At 36.3% G+C, this 17,327-nt stretch overlaps 1 pseudogene; it reads left to right on the forward strand.

Moving 5' to 3' along the window:
* LOC121146403 overlaps positions 1-15,727 on the forward strand; it is an 86,705-nt pseudogene extending 70,978 nt beyond the window's left edge.
* The last annotated feature ends 1,600 nt before the right edge of the window (positions 15,728-17,327 follow it).

Genomic DNA, 17,327 nt, shown 5'->3' on the forward strand with positions numbered 1-17,327 from the left:
AATTAAGCTAGCACATGTTCACAAATTCCAGTTTTTTTATTTATAGAAATTATCTCACTCCTTTTGACTGCTTACCATGAAGAAAGTTCTCTTGAAACATTAACGCCAAAGAAATGTCATCATGAATGGCTTCTAATATGTTAGAAATTAAATCACTGGCTCTGTGGAAAAATTATGAATTTTATAAATGACAGGACTATTCTGGCTTTCCACAACATGACATGTCTTCAAAAAAGTTCATAGATGATAGCCATTCTAAGTGACGTGAAATGAAACCACATTATGATTTTTGATTTGCATTTTCCTGATGATTAGTGAGCCTGAGCATTTGCCATGTGTCTGTTGGCCAGTTACATTTTATACTTTGGGAACTGTCTGAAGTGTGTGTTGTGAAAAAGCTATGCACACATTTTGAAAAATTTTTAACTACAAAGTAAACTTATCTTTTTATCCCATTTTACCACATTTTGAAGTTCCCTGTTATATTGTATATGTCAATTTTAAGGGAGAAAAGGTTTTGCATCATTTTACACTAATACCTCACCATTTGAGCTCCAGGAGCAGGGGTATGGAAACATGGTGCTTGAAGGTGAGTTGCTTTGTTTTTGCTATATAAGTAAGAGGTGACGTTCTCACTCAGAAGACTTTCACAACCCTAGATTGGAAGGATAGACTGTCCTATACCTGATGCTGGTGGCTGAGGCTAAGCTCTATTCAAAACAGCATTTAAAACACTTTATGTATATTTTTACATGGTAGAAGAGGAGGGGTGAATACAGAGAGAGGAGAGAGAGAGAAATTGGTGTTCCATTAAGTAGTTCACTCTACAAATGAACACAATGGCTGTTACCAATCCAGGCTGAAGCCAGGAACCTGGAATTCTTCAACATTGGTTGCAGGACCACAGGTTCTTGGACCATTTTCCCTGATTTTCCAAGATCATTCACAAGGATCTGAATCACAAGAAGAGGAGCTAGGTCAGGCCACTGTGATATGGGATGCCAGTATCACGGGAGGCAGTTTAATGTGAGGTGTCACACCGCCCACTCCTCAAGTGATACGTTAACCATTGTGTAAAACATGCATTCCCCACAACATTTTCAACTACTGAAGTTCATATTTTTATGACACTGAAGAGCCTGCTTGGAAACGGACACCTAAGGTTTGATTTTATTTCAGAAATTCACCTTCCATTTAGGATCCAGCAAATTTAAAGTCACATCACTGAAACTGTGAAGGATCACTGCCACCTATAGACAATGCCTAAGAAAAATAAGTGTTCCAGAATTTCAGTTAGAAAGCTTGTGTACCAAGAAATAGCAGCTTATTGCAGAACAGTAAATCAGAGGCCAAAGTTTTGTCTGTTGCTTCACTACTTGATGGGATCACTTACAAAAAAGACATCAGTTGTTACCTGTGCAATGAATGAGATGTGTTTGTTTATATATGACAAGCCAACGTTTCAAAATACTAATATTTTACACAGTTGGAAACATGCTGAATAATATATGTGGCTTTCTGGTTTGCTTTCTAAGGGCAGCTTTGAAAAACGAGTGACTGCACAACAAACATGAGCCTGCTTTGTCCTCTAAAATAAGCAACAAGAAAAAAAAGTTGCTATTGGCAAACAGAAATGGAGTATACAGAGTATGAATCCAATACTAAATCTGTATTGGAGTATTTCCTAATTTTTGCAAAGCAACGGCTCACTGTATTTTCTGTAAGCCACCCAGATGTCCAAAAAAATGAACTACCACACTGTGAAAACCCCTATGCTTTTGGCATTTCTGACATATTCATTTAAAAATGTAGCTCTTGCCAGATCCCTCTTTGTAGATAAGAAAGATTCCGTTACATTTGGAGTGAAGCATAAATATCTGCAACTCACCCACACCAATTCACACTTTTATTTCCAACATTCTTCATTTTTGACCTGGGTGTGTAACACCATTTTCTTCTCTGTGCACCCTTTGGATCTAGGAAGAGGGTTGGCCCCGAACCAAAAAATTGGTTCCTTAGAAAGAACTGAGGCATTTATTCTCTCTTAGAACAATAGAAACTCACTCCCTAAGAAGTGTTTTGATAACAGAGAGGCTCGTTTCAGAAACCATCTCAGTGATGGCGCCTATGAGTGTATAGTCTCCCCAGAACACACCTTGATGATGATGCAGACCGTGTTTTTTTCTTTCTGTCACTCACAGGGATAAAGAATATTTGAGTCTCACATTTAGATGAGGTAAATCCAGGGTGCTTGAATTAGCAGTAATAAGGCTAACTGCACCACCCTGAGCTAAACTTCAACTAAATATTTCTATTCTAAGTAAACTTATAGCAAAGATAATCATTCAATGGTTTTTGTAAACATACACTAAAAATTGGATTGAAATTATGCTTATTTATATTAATACAAACAGAACAGATTTTATGTATTCCATAGATAGAGTTCCAAGAAGACAACACACTTGCTTCACTGCCTTGCTCCTTGCTAATAATAACTTCTCTACTATTTCTTCATCAGTTTTTGCAAAGACATAATTTTAATTGACTCAATATTCACATTATTGAGTCACCAAGAATCATAATATTCAACAAGTAAAAAGTAGGAAACCTGCAATTCCACAGTCATAGCAACATGGACTAAAAAGGACAGTCATATTTCCAAGGGACCATTTCATTTCTGTAAGTTTTTTATATGCTCAATTAGCTGTCACATATCTGAGAAAACATGATGTTTGTGTTTTTGAGACTTGTTTGTTTCATCTAAGCATCATGTTTCCATTTGTATCCATTTTGTTGCAAAATATAGGATTTCATTTTTTTATGGCTGAGTAATACTGCATAGTATCTGTGCCACATTTTTTATCCACTCACCAGTGATGACATATGGTTTGATTCCATACATTAACTATTTTGAGTTGAGAAATTATAATAAAAATGTGGGTACAAATAACTCTTTCATATGCTGATTTCATTTCATTTGGGCAAAGTTGCAGGAGTAGGAAGCCTTGGTCACAGTAGATCTAATTTCAGATCCCTTAGGGATGTTTTAAAAGACAAAAATCAAAGTTGTGTGATGAAGACCAACATGGCATCTAATTCTAAGTTGGCTTTTAATTGTTCCTGGGGCAAGTTGTGAGGTGATTGCTGTTCCCCATCACTGACCTCTGGAGAAAGAAAAGATCTGATACTTAACAACCACATAACTTGGAGTTTCCTAACTGCATCAAAACACCAATGCCTTCAACGACCATTTGTTTTCTGCAATCTCAGATTTTGAGGTAGTGTACCTAAAAGCACTGGTCCTTGCACTTTCCTTTCTATCCACAAGAAAACAAACACAAGAAGTTTGTTTTATTTCTTCCTTTATAATTGGACTTGAATTAGAATTTTCCTGCTCAGGATTTTAATTTAGACAAGCAGAGAATTAATACAAGTTTGTACAGAAAGTACTACAATACTGTCAGTTAAGAGGTCTATTAAGTGCAAATACTTTTAAGGATTTTTTACCGCTACTTAATAAATCGAGAAACAGATGATAATGCAGATTCAGTAGTGCACAGCTGCTAGATAAAAAGAAAGGATTTGATCCTGAGTGTCCCTACACCCTTTTCATTACATTTAACTTATAAATCACCCTGAGTGTTCCTGCGCCCTTTGCATTCCATTTAACATACAAATCAAAGGACTAGGAAGGATTACTATAACAAACCTGCAAAATTCACTGGTTTAGTCAACTGCTAATGTCTGCTACACAATTACCTAAAGATTTCCTGGACAATCTACAGCTATAAGGAATCTTGTACTTTGCTACAGAAAATTAGTAAAGAACTATTTTATTCAATCTCACAGAAAAATCACAATATATCATTATGGCCCACAAGTCTATGAATTAAGCAACTGCTAGAGTTCTCAATCCTTGAGAATAAACCAAAGGTATCATGGATAAGGATTATGTTTTGTATACTGACAGGTCAATTCAGCATGCCGTTAAAATTATTCAAATTAAGAATACAAAGCTTATAATAACAATTTCAAACTTTTGAAATAAATATTAGTATATATTTCTTTTGTGGAAGTATACATAAACAAAGCAAGCTGTCTTTGATTTTATTTATGAAAGACAACTGAAATAGCTATCCTAAAGCTTATTTGAGCTTGTGTTAAATCCATTTTTCTAAAGTAATGAGGCATATGTGCTTACTGGTTTTGGTAACACACCATAAACAATCCAAAGCGAATATCAAGTCCAAACTGTGCATTAATGACCTCAAACTACACTTGAATAAAGGTCAGAAGAATTGATGCAGGTAAAACAGTTTTCAAAATACAAGAGAACATTAAAAATAAATTGGAATCTCTAACTATAAGAATTTTGATCCATAACAGACTTGCAAGAAGAGAAAGCAAATCAAGTATAATGTGTTTTCTTTTTTTTTTTTTAACTAAAAATTGTATGGACTTTAAAATGTAGATTAAAAGTAAATTATTTATTTATTCTTTTTTGAGAGACAGAGATAGAAAAATAGAGCCATAAAGAATTCTAGGGTTCTCACTCACTGTTTCAAACCCAAAAGCCCACAACAACTCATACCTGGGCCAGGTATTAACAGGAAACTTAGATTGGTAAAAAGTTAGGGCTTGAGCATAAGCACTCTAATGGGAAGTAGGCCTCCTTCTAAAATAATGTATGTGCACGCACATGTGTGTGTGCACAGATGTATATGCACACTCAGGGCAGAGAGAGAAGATGTCCACAAACACAAACAACCAGAAAGAGAGAGGAAGAGAGAGTCTTCCATTTCCTGATTCACTCCGCAAATGTCTGCCTCACCCAACATGGGGCCAGGCCAACGATAGAAGTTGAGAACTTAGTCTGGTTCTTCTACATAGCCACCGGGAACTCAATGTACTTGAGCTATCACCTGCTGTTATCAGGTGCATAAGCAAGAAGCTGAATCAAGTGTGTCCATGAGCCCAGAGCGATAGCTCAATGGCTAAACCTCATCTCGCAAATACCCAGAGTCCATATGGGTGCTGGTTCCTGTTCTGCTCCTCCACTTTCCTTCCAGCTCCTTGACTGTGCTCTGGGAAAGCCTTAGACGGTGGCCCAAGCCTTGGGACCCTACATCTCCATGGGAGACCCAGAAGTAGCTCCTGAATCCTAACTTCAGCTGGCTCAGCTCAGCTCAGCTGTTGTGGCCAGTTAGATCTTCGTCTCTGTCTCTCCGTCTCTTCATAAATATGATCTGCCTTTCCAAGAAAAAAAAATAAAGAAATCTTAAAAAAAAAGTAGTAAAGTATCACAGACTTCAACCAAGCACTTTGATATGGTATGCTGGCTTAATCCACCATTCTATTCTGCACTCCCCGCCCCAGATGTTTCTTAACTGTTAGGCCATATATTCACTTGTAAGAAACTGATAAGTTTAAATTAATATAAATACATTTTTGAAAGATGAAACAGTCACATTTTTCATAAAGTGTCTATATAATTTCCTTACTGCAATTATAATGACTTTGGATAGATTATAAAATATTATCACGAAAGAAACTCTTTGCAGACAATCTAATTGAATTCATCTGACAACAAAAGCACTTTGAGCATATTGTCAATAATTGGAACAGCAATGTAGCAATTACTATTTTTAGAAATGAAAACAGGTTTTTATGAGAAAGCAAATACCTACTTTCAGCTGTAGTAATAAGAATACCAAACTTCAGAGAACTCTTAACATGGACAGCATCAGCTTAACACCAAACCTATGGTGGGGGTCAAACACACATGTGTGGACTTAATAAATATGGAGTGATCTATAGATAGAACAATGTATGCTTACTCACACTTTTCAAAAGTACAGTATAAAATTCAAAACACGAACCAATTTTGAGTGAAGCCAAAATGAAAAATACAAAGCAGAAGTTGATGTTTGAATCATATTTCTCCATTAGTTTGATCAACTATATTTCTAAATAACATATAATTTAAATTCTATTATGTTTGAAAATTAAAAGCTCAGGTTCTTAATTCGTACTAAGGTTGACAAATTATGGTTTCTTATGGTATCTGTCACACTTGATCATAAGTAGCTTCTCTACAGGTAACTCTTTCCATCAAATTGAATCTAAGCTTATTTGTCTAACACAAAACGCCACAAGCTCTATGTAGTGCAATGAATCACATGTTATCCATTAACAAGTAAAATGTTTCATATGAGGAAAATAATTCTCCAGCTTCCAAATGGCTTCAAATATATATATTCACAAAGCTGCTGCTGCTGCTCGTCAGCTATTATTTTACCTCTGGTATAAACATATACTATAAAGTTTTTGGAAGTAGCACTACATTCTAAAATTATTAACCCAAGAGGCATTTAAATATCAAAGATTATATCCACACACCTGCTGACATGCACTCACATAAATAAACAAAAACACACACTCGGGAATTTCAAGAAGTTTACGGAAAATCAACTTCAAAGATTATTTCACACAAATGTTTTTCAGCCTTCCAAATGATGTCATTTTTATGATGTTATCATGCACCTGCTTTTATCTTTTTTAATGGTCAAAGGTAGGACACACAACCATTATGTGCATGATCATTCTCCAAGAGAACACAGTCTCTGATAATCTACATCTTCAGGTTCTCGTAAGGATTCTGAGTCTATTTGGAATCTACTAGTCATAGAGAAATGGAAATCTCCAAAGTCACAGTCATGAGATCACAAGAGACAAGGCTTAAATATGAAGTACACAAGCATTTGGTAATGTGTTCTTGAATTAGCCACTTCACCTATTACCTTCAAAATGTGTATAATGGTGCCATTTTTATTATAAAGATTAAGGAAGATTGTTTCTGTAAAATATACAACTTAACAATATGCAGCATTGTAGATGCTGAGTAGACACTATATCATTATTTCAGCTTTCCACTTTATATATCCACATTCCAGAATTAGTTGGAAAAGGAAGAAGGAAAAGGTCTTTGATATTCTTTTTCCATTTAAGCACATGGTGAATGTATGCAGACTAAGAAATGAAGTTTAGTTTATACGCACAAAGGAAATAAAAAAAAAATACTGTGATGATTCCCGAAGTGATAATGTAGTAAGAGATTTTTTTTTGTAAAGAGAAACATTACACTATTTACCAGAAAGTTCCAAAATAGTATGACTGCCCCAAATTCTTAGACCCATTCTTATCTCATTCAATGCTTCTTTCATGGTGCAGATGTCTCAGCATAAGCAGAATGAATCAAAATGCCAAATTTTACCCAGCCTGCGTTAGCTCTTACTTTATGACAGAAGTCAATGTCAGTCTCATAGAACTTCCATGGTACAAATTAGGCAGATAGGCACTGTTACCACCTACGTCTCTATGATGTCAGAACACTCTATACCTGTCAGACTACTCTTCTTTCTAGAAATTTAAAAAAAATCATAAAATACAAAACTAGTATACGTTTTGTGACTTAATGAATTAAGCCTCATCTGCAAGGCCAGCACCTTATATGTGTGGAAGCTGAAGGCCCAGCTGCTCTACTTCTAATCCAGCTCCCTGCTAATGCTGCTAGGAAAGCAGCATATGCCCCAGGTAATTGGGTTCTTGTATCCACATGGGAGACCCAGGAGAGGCACCCATCCCCTGATTTCTGCTTTGTCCAACCCTGATTGTTGTGAAAAAGCAGAAGAAAGATTTCTTTCTCTCCATCTCTCCCTTTATATCAATAACTTTGTCTTTCAAATAAATAAAATAAAGCCATTTTAAAAAAAGGATGAAATTTCTATTGGCCATAACTTGGAAATCAAGATATTTCCAGAATAGTTAGCTATAGTACACAACATGCCTTAGGGTGATGGCTTCTCAGTCTTCTACCAATTGTGGATTGATGTTGTAGGATTATCAAATTCACTAACTAACCAGAAGTTAGCAGAAAAAACAAAGACGAAACAATGATCAGAAAATTCTCACTAAGAAATATTGATTACTGTAATCATTGTGTGACAATTGACAATTCATATGCACACAAAATTAGAGCTAATTTTCTAAGAACACAGTTGAAGTAATTATAAAAAGTATTTATTCATCCAGCAGATAATAGAATCCCTTGTATCCACATTTATTTCACTTATTTCAATTTTGGATTTGGAAGAAAAGAAAGTTAACAGCAGGATGGCTACAGGCTATGTGGTAACTGAATGTGCCTGTTGAACTCCTTCTTGAATATGTCTCTTAAGATGCCAGACCTTCCTCCTTCCTTACAGAAATGCTCTCAAGACTTGTGTAAGTAGCTGGAACTCAAACTTTAATTCTTGAACTTAGATGATAATGTTAGTTTGCAATCCTGATGCAATTTTGTGGCTGCTGTGATAAAACATGCTCAGTCCCCTGAGTCTTTCTGACACATTGCACAGCTGGATACTATTGTATGGGGGGAGAAATGAATCTCCACAATATCTTCCTCTTACAGGTCTCAGCTCATTCAAGATCTAAAGTCACATTACATTTTATCCAATTGTGCAAATTCTCAGCATGCATTGGTTGAACTGCTATGAGCTTCTCTGAGAAAATAGTAAGATCTAAAATAAAACTGTTTTGTTTTGTTTTTTTATCTTCACCAAATTTAAACACATTATCTGAGAACACTTAAAGAATGAGGCTGGAACGGGGACAGCTCCAGCCTTTATGACACCTAGGACGTAATTGCACAGCAGTGTCTCAAGTCTGCGTCAGAACAAAGTGGATTCATTTTAGTGAATGACAAACTCACCAGTCACTATTTCAGCTTTGATGCTATTTATGCTTTGGATCACTAAACTCAGACAGGTACTGCAGTTGCTCATTTTACAGGTCAGTGGATGTGGCACAGACAGTTCTGATTCCAAGGCAAGGCTTTCATGCCAGGGAGAAAACTAGACAGAGTAACTACAACATGATAAACTGTGATATTGCTAATAACCTCATCACCCTACACCTATATTGGATTTTGAATTTTAAATGAAAATCTTGCATATATATATATATATATATATATATTTGCATATATTTAAATTTTTTTCTAGAAGACTAAATCAAAGTACAAAAGAATTATTAAATGCAGAATATGTTTATTTTAGTCCCTTCAGTATCTATATGAGAAACTATATATATGAAAAAAAAAATATATATACACACATATTCAGAAGTAAGTAGGGCTGGCATAAGTTACCCTGATTTTAATACCAAGAACTAATGCCAAACTGTGAAAATCTATCCTTTGTTTCGAATGCTAGGTTTATCTATGACCACATTCTGCATGTTAGCAAATGTGAAAATATTTTGATTGTAAATGCAAGGAATTTTACAAATTAGAGGGACTATAACAATATATTGATTCATAAATTTGCAGAGTCCAGGATACTATCTGAGATCTAGACAATCAGATGCAGGGGTTCCCCCAACTCCACAGATGGTGCAATCTTCTGCCATCCCACCATTTATCTCTTGGCATTTTTAAATATATCATACACATCTGTTGGAAAACTTGCTATTTAATATGTTCTTAAGGAATTTTTTTTAATATTTATTTCATTTTTTATTAGAAAGGCAGATGTACAGAGAGAAGCAGATATAGAGAGAAGGATCTTCCATCCACTGGTTCACTCTCCAAGTGGCCACAGCAGCCAGAGGCTAATCTGATCTGAGGCCAGGAGCCAGGAGCTTCTTCCAGGTACAGTATCCTAAGGCCTTAAGTCATGTTCTACTGTTTTCTCAGACCACAAGCAGGGAGCAGCAGGGATATGAACCAGTGCCCATATGGGATCTTGACAGATACAAGGCAAGGAGTTAGCCACCAGGGTCTGTCCTTAAGGTTTTGATAGCAAAGGAAAAGATACTCTCTGATATGCAGAATATAAATGTCATGTCTTTGAAAATGATCAGCCACATCTGTGCCATATACTCTTCTTTTAATTAAACAGTATTGCCACAAAGTGTGATCTCTCTTCAGATAGAACCCTGGACCAAATCTGAGAGTCTGGAAAACAACAGGATGCAGCACCACTTCACCTGATTGACATGAGAGATTTCTGCCGAAGATACTCTGCCTATTATAAGAATTAGGAACACTGTATCTGCCACGATGACTGTCACTCACCTATCTGAATTACAACATTTCACCCCTGGTTTGACCTTTTTCCTTAACAGTTTGATTCATGGGTATTTTCCAGGCACTTCTCTGATGTAGCAATTGATACCATTCACTGAACATTAATTAAATACCAGTGACTAAACCAATACTTTCTTTACACAGATTGTGTTTTAACATAAGGATTGGTTGTTATCCCTATATACAGCCAGAGAACTCTGATTTAGAGATGAAAAAGCTTTTCATGTGCCAATAAACTTGCAAAATGTGTAACGAGGATTGTGACTCTCACATTCCAACTCTAGAGTCCACACAATCGGCACGATGTAACACATTCAGCTCCAGACATTTGGGGACATCTGAGAAATGATAAATGATTATTCATGTGGCTAAATTAGCATATTTCACAAAGTTCACAGAAAAATGGAATTAAGGGATGAGGTATTTGGACACAAGACAATATTTAAGTCCATGAATAAAATTTCAGAATACACATTTGCATGAATTTTTAAAAATATTTAAAAATTTATTTTATTATTTGATGATATATTTCCATAGGCTCTGGGATTTCCCTTACCCTTTCCCTAACCTCCTCCCATCAATTTCCTCTATATCATTACAACTGTATCATCCTTCATAAACAGTCATAAGTCCATCATTCTGCTATTTAAGTGTTTCCAGACATTGTAACTACGGGCAATGGCAGGGTGTCCAACACCCTATTATCAAGATATATTTACCAATTTCATTGGGAGTCCATCTTTGATTTGGAAGTAGAGATACATACTGCATTGTATCTTCAGATCGGGATATGACCGTCTCTATTACAAAGTTACTATACATCCCTTTAAATGAAAAGCCATAAAGCAGAACCAACAACTAAATATATTTCCATGAACTTTTGATGACACCTGGTATGTATGAAACTTAACATTTAAGTATTTGTTTAAATTTAGTATTTAAAGTTGCCATATAAATGTTTAATTATGTACTCAAATGCAGAGTGACTAAGAGAAATAGAGAGACAAAGAAGATAAATGCCTCCCATCCCCATCCTCTAAATCCTGACAACAGCAAGGACTGGAGCAGGTCATAGGCAGCAGACCAGGAACAACTTCCATGTTTCCTGCATTAGTGGCAGGGAATTACCATGGGCATCAACAGGGAGCTGGATTGAAGCAGAGTAGCCAGGACTCCAACCAGCATCACAGGAGGAGTGGTTTAACTCTCTAAAAGACAATTCCAAACCTTCAAAAGTTTTTGCAATAAAATACTTATCTTAGGGCTAGCAGTGTGACACAGCAAGTACTGCCACTTCTTATGGCTTCAGCATTCCATTATAGGTACCTGTTTGAATTCCAACTGCTCCACTTCTGATCCAGCTCCCTGTTTATGGCTTCAGAAAGTATTGGAGGGCATTCTAAGTGCTTGTCTCCAGCACCTGCTTATCTTTTAATGCCACGTTACATCCACTTTTCTAATTACTCTCATGTATGTGTTTATGTATATGTAAATTACATGAATATATACATGCCAATGCGGGCACAAACGGGCATACATGGGCATATGCCTGTGGGCATGCCTGTCTGCATGTGTAAATTTGTCTACATCGTGTAGTTGTGGTAGAAAATACCATGTGTCAAACGCCAGGTGTTCAATGTTCTGCCTGAATTGACACAACAATGAATGAAGATGACGATCAGACAAATCAACATTTTAAAGTGCTAAATTTTTCCATAAACACCTGGACCCGGAGGTAGAGAAGGAGAATAGTCCAGCAAAAATTATGAGATGTCAGCTGCTTTCCAAGATAAACATTTTTTAAGCCATAGAGAAGTCAAACCGAAATACATCAACCTGCTGACAGATTTGTTGTGTTGCCTTAACTAACTGTGGAACTCTTTGAGAACTCTTTGTTCAAGTCAAAGCTAAAATATGTAAAAAATATTCCATAAATGTTCCTATACATCTTAAACTGGCAAGCCAGAAATTTAAAAGAGGAGCAAGAAATATTTATCAAAGAAAAATATGCATGGATAATGAAAAACGTCTGTGGGAATATTTTACATTAGGGAATTAGAGATATTAGAAAAAGTAATGTAGAATATTCAATAGACATCTGATAACTGTAATGCTAAGCCATGACTATCACAGGTTAATCCTTGCAACATCAATTCCTGTGAAATTTTATTAGCTTATTTTGGTGCTTTAAAGAATGTTGGATTAATTGTTGTTATTACAAAAGTTTAGGATGATGTAGTTTCATGCACAACTTCTAATTATATCTCTTTCAAAAAGGGAATATACAGAATTGTGCAGGTGGAGGGTGGAAATGAATCATCCCAATTTTTTGCTACTAATTTGGCAGCAAGCCCTGAGTTGTTACTTGGCCACAGAACAGTTGTATGCCAAGCAATCAACAATTTTCTGGACATCTATTATCTTGTCATTAGGAAATTCTAATTACTATGCGTGGTAATTTTTTGTTTGCTTCCAATGCCTGGTGCAAGTAAAACTTGAATTTCTGGTGTTTTTTTTTTCAGGAAATAATGAATGAAAAGCATTATTATCTTGGTCCAGTGATAGATTCCACAATTTCTGCATTAAAGAAATCCAGAAGAGTGACTTCAAGTTTGCAACATATTTTTACATTCCAAAAATATAGATAGGATGACAGTTTCTGTTTTGATTGCATTCTGAATTTGTGTATACTGTATGTTCCAGCTTTTTAATTCTCATTGCTATTAAAATTTTCACTGTTGCCAAAGCTGTTTTTCTTATATGTTACTTAATTATCGCTTTAATATGACCCAGGCAAGCAGATTCCTAAGTATCATTTCTGTTTCTGACTTTCCTCTCCCATGTCCTGGGAATTTACACTGTTGGTTTCTCTCTTTCTAACTGAACCTATTTTGTTAACAGTAAATTTTTATAACCATATATTACATACAAAGAGCTACTCAGTGTTGGGTTCTGTCAGAGTTCCTAGTATTAGCATGTATTTTCCAGAAGCACATGATGAGGTTTTTCTGGATGAGTCTCCACTGTTTCAAATGCAGTAGCTTTAATCTAGGACAGATTTCCCTTTATTCACTAAAGGATGGTAATTGCTCTCCTCCTTATATATGTGTGTATCATCCTGAGAAATGCCCAGAAACTCATGGGATTCCCATCCAGCCAGCTAAACAGCACTACTTCAGGTGGCTATGTTAGGTCTCTTGGCTTCATTACATTCTCTTTTCGCATATCATGGATGTGGGTCCCAGTCCTGAAACTGACACTGAAACTATTGTTACAGCTCTCTCAACTTATATTCCCTCCACCTGCCCCCCCCACTCATATACACACACACTCATATACACACAAAAAGAGCCTCACCTCACTGATGCTCCACTGACTTTATCATAAAAATGTGGCATGCATTCTGATTTATTAATGCTCAGAGCTTTGTGCCTCCCTCAAACATTTTTTGGAGATTAAGGAGTAACATGTACCCACTGATGAAGAGTTCAACTTTAAGTGTCCGCTAACATCTCCAACATATCTCCAAGATGATTTCTCCTGAGAGTACTTCAATCGCACATTCTATGGTCCTCACTTTATATTAATGATTAAATCTACAATTTCATCCTCTAAAGCATTTGGAGGCTAATAGGAAAAGGAGAAAAGGTAAATTTTCTCACAGACTAATTTATTTTGAATTTAGAATAAATCCTCAAGTATTTTATGCACAAGATTACAGGGACTACTGTCAGGATTAAATATTCCTTATTATGACTTCACTAACATTAAAAAAATTATATCCACCAATAACCAATGTGCTTACAGAATATGGAAGCTTCAAATCACGTGATTTTTCTGAGATCATTGTTGAAAATCCTCTGTGTGGATATTGTGATATCAATAAAAGAATAAAATTTTATAGCTCAGTCACTTTTAAAGTTGCAGAGTCCTACATCTGTCCTGCATGTTGCCATGAAATAGCTCAACACATCTACATAGTTGCCACAAAGTGCTATCAGGTTGAAGGGGAACGAATGGTTGCCATATTAAAGTTAGCAAAACCTTATACCAACTGAATGCAGGACAGGGTATGGATGATTTGCAAACATGGCTCATCACGTGCACCAATAGGCTATGCTAGCATCCTACAGTAATTGCAATCTAGAGAGTCTTCAAACAGAAAGCCAGCTTCACATTCTACAAATCATTCAGAATAAGAGACTTATAAGACATAGTGTTTGCTTCAATTGGTCTCAAAATAATAAAGGGTATGTACTATTACTTTCCAATCCTCCTTTCACTCAGCTGGCTCTGTGTTGACTTCCAACTGCTGGTCAGGCTGAACGACAGCACTCTTCATTCAAAAACTAGGAGAGCTCATATTTAATGAGTGCTTCTCAGCTCAAGTTGCATCAATGAACTATGAATTTTTATGACTGAGAATAAAACTGTCAAGAAATAACCCAGAGAATTCTCTAATTTTAGCTCTACTCTTTCTTTATGTGATAGCAACACTTGCTTTTCAGGGTTATCTAGTATGGGAGCTTGCTTCTTCTCCATTTGGCGTACTGGGATAAGAAACACAAAATGATAAATTGGTGGTTTAGCTTGCAGGTCATCAAAACACTCTGTTTCCTAATGTGGGATCAACTCTTTGGGGAACTAAGTACTTTGTACCATCAACATGTAAGTTTGTTTGAAGGAAAATATAAACTCTATAAGTTATTGGAGTGACAGAGAATGAGCACGACTTGCTTACATACTTGGTTGCTAGACCCAAATATTTCTCCTGTAGAGACACTTTTCCAGCTATTGGATATTGATTCTTTCTACATATCTTGTGTTTAAGGCAGCGACCCCCAACCACTCAGGAGGTTATCTGTTAGCTGTCATCTTAGATGACCATTCAGTTGGTCACATTTTTGTTAGCATACTGTCACAAATAGTACGATAAATGGAAAGACAAATGGACTCCACAGCTATGCACACTTGACTAACATGGATCCCTTCGTTAAATTCCATAGCAAGAAACCATGGAATGATATTTATGAAGACAGCTTCCTGTCCCTCCCTAGCTGCCATCTTGCCTTCCTGTGAGTGTGTGCTGTGACTCCATTTTTGCTCAGGCAAGATGAAGAAACTATCACTAATCACAAAGACTCATCAAACTGCAGGCACAAGTGTGTATTGGTGGAAACGGAACTGCTTGCAGAAAAAAGGTCACAGATCAGTAAGAGCAGATAATGAGTAAACAAACAATCTTAAGGTCTCCTTAGAGAAACTAAAGGTAAACAATGGCTCTGGTATTGAAGAGGTGAATATGGTTACAAACCAAAGAACAGTGAATCATGTGACCAACCCTAAAGCCAGGCTTCTCAGGCTACAAACACTTTGGTCATTACAGGCCATAGTGAGACAAAGCCACTGAGAAAGATACTCTGCAGCATCATAAACCAGCTTGGTTCAGAAAGCCCAACTATTTTGAAGAGGCTAACCTAGGGATAGAAAAGCACCACTGCTACTGAAGAGGATGACGATGAAGAAGTTAGAGATTTTGTGCAGAATTTTTATAAGGCTTCTAAGAAGGAGGCAAACTGAACAAAGTCAACTTCTGAACAAAGTCAAACTTCAGGAATTTACTGGGAGCTGGTATTTTATATTATGACTGCTTTTAAAAATGGCTTTGTTTATGATCTGATAAAATCTAGACATCCACTATTTTTTTTAAGCACAAAGCCCTTGGACAGCACAACACTTTTCAGATTTTGTTTATAAAAAATTTACTCTTGGAGATTAAAGCTGAAGAAGCATAAAAACAAAGTTTGAAACAAAGATTAAGAAATCCTCATCTAGTTATAATGATGATGATGATGATGTTAAGATAACACTTCTGAGGTTGGAGCCAGGAAAGACCGAACTGACTGTGAGTAAGAAAATGCTCTTCACAGTGGCGGTCAATGCTGGTTTGCAAAAATGGTCCTCCATGAAGGCTTGGAAAGTTCTGAAGTAACTGGCTTCCATGTCTAGTTGAATTCCCTCCCACCACTGTGTCCATCTTTATAATGTGCTTTTACTAATGTCAGTTGGTTTTAGAAAGAGTCTGTCTCCCTACACAAATCATCATAGCCACCCAATCTGTATAGTGGATGGTGGATGTTGCCTAGAAGACCATGTCATGACAGGAAAAGATAACCATGACTCTTGTACTGTCCCACATGTTTATTTACACTGTCATTCCAATGTGCCTTTTGGACCAACATATTCATCCAATGCCTAGTGCTCTGTCTCCTTCAGCCTTACTTGTCTTTGTACCTAAAGCTAATGACCAGGCACTCTGCTTGAAGCTCTGCTAACAAGAAGGATTTTCACTAACCAATTACTTTCAAGGCAGGTCCTCGGGGTGCTGCAGTTGACAGCAGCCTATTTTTGTCTGACATCAATATATTAGACCCCTCTTATAAATGAAGTTCATGTTTCTTCTCTAACTGGTCATAACATCCATCTCAGAGGCTGTCAGTGGCAAAGGATATTCCCTTTGTGAAATGGTGCACTCTGAAAAAAATATGCTACCAGTAAATTGATATAATAGAGAAAAGTAAGGAATACAGCCTTTGCTCTTTTGGGGAAAATAAATGTTATCCACTGAAATGTGTTACTGCCTTGTTAAAGCAAGTATTGTCAAGGACTGTGGAAATGGATTAGCATACATAAATCTTTGAATGAACCTCAGTGAAGACAAAATGGATAAAGGATAATTCAAGGTTAATGACAGTTACCTGTATATGAACAATACATTTGACTATATTATTAAAAGATTTTAAGTTATGGAGCTGCAAAACATAGTGTCGTTAGATTGGTATGGATACTGGCCTTTTGGAATTAGATGCTGAAGTTTTTAATGGTATAGCATTCTGATATCTGCAACTTCAAAATGGTTTAGCAAAAGAAAGTGAGTGAGTGTGTGTGTGTGTGTGTGTGTGTGTGTGTGTGTGTGTGTGTGTAGGGGCTGGGTAAGTGTATGTGGAAGAGAATGAAAGAGTATAGACAAAGGAAATATTACCAAATGCTAAAACTTAGGTGTTTTACTCTTTAAATTTTCCTTGATTTAAAAAAAATGTTCATAGGCTTAGTGGCTAACTCATGGTTTCCAATGCTTATGTCCCATGTCAGACATTTTGAGCTTGATCCCTCTCCACAT

The sequence above is a fragment of the Ochotona curzoniae genome, unplaced genomic scaffold, assembly GCF_017591425.1.
Source record: "Ochotona curzoniae isolate NIBS_2020 unplaced genomic scaffold, NIBS_Ocur_1.0 scaffold_4505, whole genome shotgun sequence".
In the NCBI taxonomy this organism is placed as follows: Eukaryota; Metazoa; Chordata; class Mammalia; order Lagomorpha; family Ochotonidae; genus Ochotona; species Ochotona curzoniae.